Source organism: Alligator sinensis, unplaced genomic scaffold (assembly GCF_000455745.1).
Source record: "Alligator sinensis unplaced genomic scaffold, ASM45574v1 scaffold1052_1, whole genome shotgun sequence".
Lineage (NCBI taxonomy): Eukaryota > Metazoa > Chordata > Crocodylia > Alligatoridae > Alligator > Alligator sinensis.
The window spans coordinates 353,572-360,280 of record NW_005842971.1 but is presented as its reverse complement, the minus strand read 5'-3'; positions in this window follow the sequence as shown (position 1 = coordinate 360,280).

The window sequence follows — 6,709 nt, the reverse complement described above, 5'->3', positions numbered from 1 at the left end:
GGCGCTAGGGCACCCCACACTCTCTGGGGTCCCTATGAGGCCTCCTCCATCCCCTACAGCCTCACCCAAACCTCCGGTGTAATAACAGAGCCAAACATAACCACAAGCCTCCTGGCTATAACTTAAACACATGCCCTCTGTCTATAACCACATTGCTCCATATGACAGTAGTACTTGCTACTAGGCTCCTCTCCACATCCTCACTCCCAGAGCTCCTGGCTGCTGGCAGAGAACTGCCAGCCTGGCCTCAGCCCTGGGCTTTATAAGGGCCAGGCCCTGCCTCCTACAGGCAGCTGGCTCCCCTTAGTTGCTCCGGCAACCCGCAGCTGCGCTCGTTACCCTGGCAACCTTCAGCTGGGCTCATTAGGCTCTGCCAGGGCTCTCCCCCTGGCAGTTTCTCCTCTCTAGGAGCAGGCACTGAGGTGCCCTGCAACAGAAGTTAACAGACATTTGCCTTTCATTCAGTAAATGCAGCCACATGCCTGCAGTAGCTCAGGCTAGAAGCCAGCGGCACCTAGAGCATGGCTCTCTGGCTGTGTGTTCACTTCCTCTTCCTGCTGCCCCTGAGGTCTCTGGATTTGAAGTCCAGAATTACAGCAGCAGGACTCTGCAGGGTTGCTCAGCACTTCCTCTTCCTGCTTCCAGGTGCCTCTGGGATTGTAGTCCACAGTTGCAGCCAGCAGAAAGTTTGAGTGGAGGCAGGAGTGTTTAACCCCCCTCCCTGGTCCCAGACAGGGTTTACCTGGGGGGCAGCCCCTCCCCCCCCATAGACTGGGCTGCACCAGCTGGGCTTACCCCCCCTGCTCCCTTGTCAGCCAGCCCTTACTGCTCCATCAAGGAAGCAGAGGGGCAGGGCCAGGCCTACTCTCTGGAGCAGACAGCACAGGCCAGCCCAGCCCAGGGCTGGAAAGCTTGCTGGGATGCTGGGGGACTGTGATATAACTTGAACCAGGGAGGGGTTTGGGACAGAAGTTTCATAAACTGGTTTGACTCAAATCAGTTAAGTCTGATACTACATTCAACCAGGTTTATCTTAAACCAATTTTACCTATTTTGAGTGTGGCCAGCAGATAGAGGGAAGTGATTTTTTCCCTCTATTCAGCACTGGTAAGACCACATCTGGAGTAATGTGTCCAGTTTTGGGCCCCCTGCTACAGAAAGGATGTAGACAAATTGGAGAGAGTCCAGTGAAGGGCAGCAAAAATGAGTAAGGGGCTGGGGCACATGACTTATGACAAGAGGCTGAGGGAATGGGGCTAGATGACCTCCTGAGGTCCCTTTCAACCCTAATTTTCAATGATTCTGTGATAAGTTGTCAGCTATCTTTGTATCTGTGTTAGTTGTTGCAATAAAGACCTTTTGATAGCAAAAAGTCTCTCTGTCTTTTCCTGAACTATGAAATAGCGCAGTTTCAAGTATTTCCAGATCAAATATTTAGAAATAAGGTAATAGTTTTTTAATTGCTAGTCAAGCAAACACCCAGCCTGGCTTTCAAACTTTCTTCTCCCATATCACCAGTAGCAAGGCAGAATAAATTAGATGCCAGGAATAGTTATGCAGTTATTAAATGTCTTTAAATTATCCTCACAATAATGCCTGTGCAATCTCATTTCCTTCAATAGGTACAACTGGTTGGGGCACAGTAAACAGTTTTGTTGGAGATGCTTTCCAAGGAATACAATCCAGCTCTTCCTCTCAAAGCTGGGATGATATTGCAAAGTTAACATGAATAAAAGCAGTAAATTCACATATTTCACTAAATGAGCAGCTGGGACAGGAAGATCATTTGTTGGATTTTTTTTCAATTAATTTTTACAGATGCACTTTTCTTGGTTTAACCACACTTTAATTTTTCAAGTGATCTGCTTGTGGATTTTATTGAATTGATGATTGTTCCTCCAGACCTTGTATAGATATATATGGTAATCTAATGAAAATAGCACACAGAATAATGAAAAAATTGAAAAGGTGCTAAATGCTAGAGGAGAATGGTTCAGGGGAATGATGGCCTTTTTGGGGAAATTATCCTATAATCCATACAAAGCAAATATACAATAAATATGTGCACAGTCAGAGAGAACCTATGGGCTTCCATGTTTTCAGTGCATATTTTAGAATCAGAATTCTGAATTTGTGTGGAATGCACTTATTTTATGTGTTCTTCCACCTTTGCAATGGAAATAATTAAGATAATGAAGGAATAGGAAAAATAAATAAAAACGGTAAGAGAACAAAATGAATAAAACAATAGATAGTCTCTGTGTGCCTAAGGGTACTAATTTAATTTTCTCTTTATTTAAGCAAGTTTAGTTATCTATTTAGAGTAAATCTTCCAAACACCTCTAAGTTCTGCCAAGTTATTATCTAGACTGTAGAGTATATTTTCAAATGCTGTTCTCTTATCAGGAAGAATTTAAGAGCCAGCTGACCTATTGTCTGTTTGTTTGGTCATGGCTGCTGCCCTTAAACTTTGCCCAGATTGCATGTATAAATAGGGGTCTATCTAAACAATGCGGGGGGTCTTACCAATTTTCCTGGGTTGATCGCAGTTTAAAGCCCTAATCCCATGGTCATTTCACGGCAGTCCCGCCCCTCAGTGCTGATTGGTGGAGAGGTCCCAGTGGGGAGAGGAGGGATGAGGGGGCAGCAGACAAGATGGCACTGCCAGCTGGTGCCTTGCCCTACTGGCAATGATTACTGCTGGCTCCCACTGGGGAGCCAGCATTTTATTTTTATTATATTTTTTGGTGAGTTCATGTACTTCATGGATTTAGCGGACAATCCCTGGTTTTGTGTTTTCTGCAAAATCCATGAAACCGCAAATTAAGTAGGTCCCTATGTATAAATAGTTGGACAGTTTTTTATATTTTCCATAGCATTTAGTAGTTTGTTCAGTGACTCCATGTCCATCAGAGTGGTGTATTGTTGGTGCTTGAGGAATTGCAAATTGCAAGTTGTGCGGGCCGGGCGCGAGCCGGGCCCTTTTCCGTGCTGCACGCGGGCTGTGGCCAGCAGCCCGGGCACGCGGGGTCAGAGAGAGGGTCGCAACAAGCTAGAATTAGGCACAGACTCGTAGCGGTAGTTTTAAAGATTGTTTACTTACACCAGAAATGGTCGTGGTGTAGGCTGGAAAACTTGCTCGAGTTGCGGGTACACACAAACGCAACGCGGAGAGCGACGGCGCGGGATGCTCTGGATGAGCGCGCCACCAAAATCGGACGCGTAGATACGTCTTATAATTTTTCCGCTCGAGGACGGGAAGAGGTGGGCGATGGATCAGGTCGCCAAGCTCCTCTGAATCTCACACAGGGGTCTTTACTTCCCTGCCCTGTACCCAGAGTCCCCATGAGATGGATGTGGAGACCTCTTCGGCTTGGGCGGAAACCGCTCAAGCCTCTTATACAGCTAGCAAGCCAATCACTAGCCGCCACGTGTGAATAATTTAGAACTAGCCAATAGCGGGGCACAAATTTGCATGCGGGTGGCGGGAACTCTTTTGCACCGTGCATTTCTCTTGCAACTTAAGCAATGCACCCTGCAAAAGAAGCTGCAAATAGGCGGGAAACTCGTCCTTGCACCGGAGTTTTCCTCTGCAGCAGAAAACTCCACCGTGCAATGAAGCTGTAATTTGGCGGGGATAATTCTGGTGCCAAAGCACACACAAAAGCATACCTTTGGGTTATGACACAAGTAATTGGGCAGAACCGAAGATAGACATGCTTCTTCTGTGAGCTCCATAGGAGGAGACTAAGTGACTTATTCAAGGTCCTACAGGATGTCAGTGACAGGGCAGGGAATGAAACCTGGGCCTCCACATTCTGGGAGAGCACTTTTACCACTGGGTCCTCCTTCCTCCTCTCATTTTGGTGGTTATTATGAAGGCATCTCTATTTGTAATTTTATTGACTAACCCATTTACCAATCAATGGGAAGCGTACTCAGGCTCAGGGTTCAAATTACACTTTGACTCTTGGGAGGATTCTGCCAAAAAAATTAAACTGGTTCATTGGAAGGAGCAATCTGACCAGAGAACCCCCCAGGTTATGATTTTCAAATTTTACAGGGGGGTTCTCGTCTTTTACAGGAGAGGGGGGGAGCATAGCCTCCCCAACGTCCCCTGAAATCCACACCCTGCTCAGGCATATGTCCTTATTTTATACAAAATAGGACATGAGACTTACCATTTAACGCTGACAAATCTCAGACAACAGAGCACAGCGAGGAGGAACAGTTTCCAAAGCAGCAGCAAACATGGAACTCCTAACACATGCTGTGCACATTCCTTACACTTTATGTGCAAATGTATGTGCACCCATGATAGAAAATGGAATAATTTCATAGGAACAATTGAAAGAATTTATATTTACTGAGCTAGTCACAGCATTCCCAAATGGTGCTATATGACTAGGGAAGATAAATATTACTACCAGATCAATTGCTGTAGATACTGCTTGTCTAGTACAGTAGGTCTCAACCTTTTTAGACTCAAGTAGAATAGCGTTTTTATTCCTCAGTATAAGGAATAACCTTTTTATTCCTCAGTAGAATAGCAGCATCCCTCAGAAAATGCCAGCTCTTAGTTTTCACTAGGGTTGTGTGAAATTTCAATGGGTGTTTCATTTCAAAGCTGTTTTGATGTGTTTTGAGCTCGAAACAGTGAAATCAAATTAAATGAAAGGCCTCGAAACAGCTTTGAAATGAAACGAGGGCACTTGAAACATTTTGAAAGTTTGGAAACTTTTCAAGTTTTGAAGCCAGGCTTCCTTGCAACTAAACAGAAATTAAGGAGAGGGAGGGTGAAGAGCGGGGAAGGACTGCTTTGATATTGACATCCAGCTCCCAGTTCAATTCCCAGCTCCCAGTTTGATTCCCCAGCTCTCTGATCGCTTCCCCCAGTTCTCTGATCATTTCCCCAGCTCTTCCCGGGGGGGTGTGGGCCCCCCAATCTGTGAGCAGGGTTTTAGCAGGCTGCTACTGCAGGCATTGGCAACTCATAGAGAGTGCATGTGCACCCCCTGAGATTGGCGGTGCGCCCTCTGCGAAAAGTGCTGTCAACACTGCCGGTGGCACCTGTGAGTGGTCGCTGCTCACCATCCCCCCCTCGCTGCCAACACTGCCAGCGGCATCTGCGAGTGGTCCCTGATCACTGCTGGCTGCCACCAATGCTGCCAGCAGTGTCTGCAGGGGATCGCTGACCACCGGTCAGTGCTCGACAACCCCTCTCCCAACATCGCTGTCCCTGCCTGTGGGAGCTCCCCACTCACTGCCACCATGCCCCCGCCACTGACATTACTGTCTGCAGGCAGTCACCATGCCCTGCCCCCCAGCCAGGGGCACGCATCGTTCATGGAGCTGGGGAATGGGAACTGAACCAGAAGCTCTGGCTGACTGTTGGAGCTGCCACAGCACCCAGGCAGTGCACAGCACCCTGCCAAGCCATGCTGCACCCACACGGGTGCCAGGCGAGGGGAGGGCTATCCCCGCTGCCCCCCCGCTGCACAGGGGGGCTCTGCCATGAGTACCCAGAGGCCCCAATTGCCACTATCAAAGCTGGTGAGTGCAGGGGGTTTTTTTTGGTGTTTTTAAATCTCTGCATACTGGCTGCAGAGCATGCAGATGCCAGCAGGCTGCTGCTGCCAGTTGGGGCCAGTGCCAGCAGCCCTGTGCAGCCTGCACCGAGTGCCGGGAAGAATCCAGTGCTGGCGCTGGCCCCAGCCAGTAGTGGCAGCCTCCTGTCATCCTGCATGCAGATCCAGGGGATTGTGTCCCCTGGGAGGGCTGTGGAGCTATGCCAGACTACTCCTGGGGGCACAGGCCCCCAGATCTGCATGCGGGATGACAACACGCTGCTGCTGTTGGCATGTGATACTAGTTTTGCTTTGAATTGTTTGAGGTGCAGTTTCACAGAAATCCCTGCACCTATTTCCTTGAATCTTGTCAGGCACCCTGCCCTCAGATGGGGCTACCATCCCTGCAATTTTCATCCAAATCAGGCAAGAAATGACAAAGTTATAGGCATTTTTGTGATTCCTCATTATAGCTTATGGGCAAAACGTCGAAATGTGTCAAAACAGCGTTGAAAGAGAGAAATGAAAGTTGAAACGTATGAAACACTGTCCCTTCAAAACAGCGAAATGGAAGTCAAAATGAAATGGTGCTGTTTCGCACAGCCCTAGTTTTCACTCTCGCTGACTGCAGACTACTAGTGCAGTTTTTCTGTTGTAAAGAACTTAGACCATAATTATGAATTTCTATTTGAAATCTCTGGATTTATCTTGTGAATCATGTTTTCAAACCTAGCAGTGCTAACATTGTGTGGCACCCTGTGGCACCCTTGAAACATCACAAGGAACCCTAGAGTGTTATGATTCCCTGGCTGATAGTCACTGGTCTAGTGTTAGTGTGTTTCTGCATATGCTGGTATGGTAACTAAGCATAACTACATCTGTATATATGAACTGGGTTGGAAGTATACAGTACTCTGACTGTTTATACTACATGGTTTTCAGCTTGCTTAATTTGCATCAGGTTGCCAAATTAAGAATGAGCCACTCAGCTGCTTGCTGTGGCTTTTATTTCATGGGTGCTACTTCTCTACTCAGCTGGAGCTCATCAGTGGTGCTGCATAGCCCATCAGAGAAAAAGTGCCCTGTAAAATAAAAGCTCCAGCACCTCAGTGGCAGTTTTTTTCTGTGGCTGTGATGCTTCA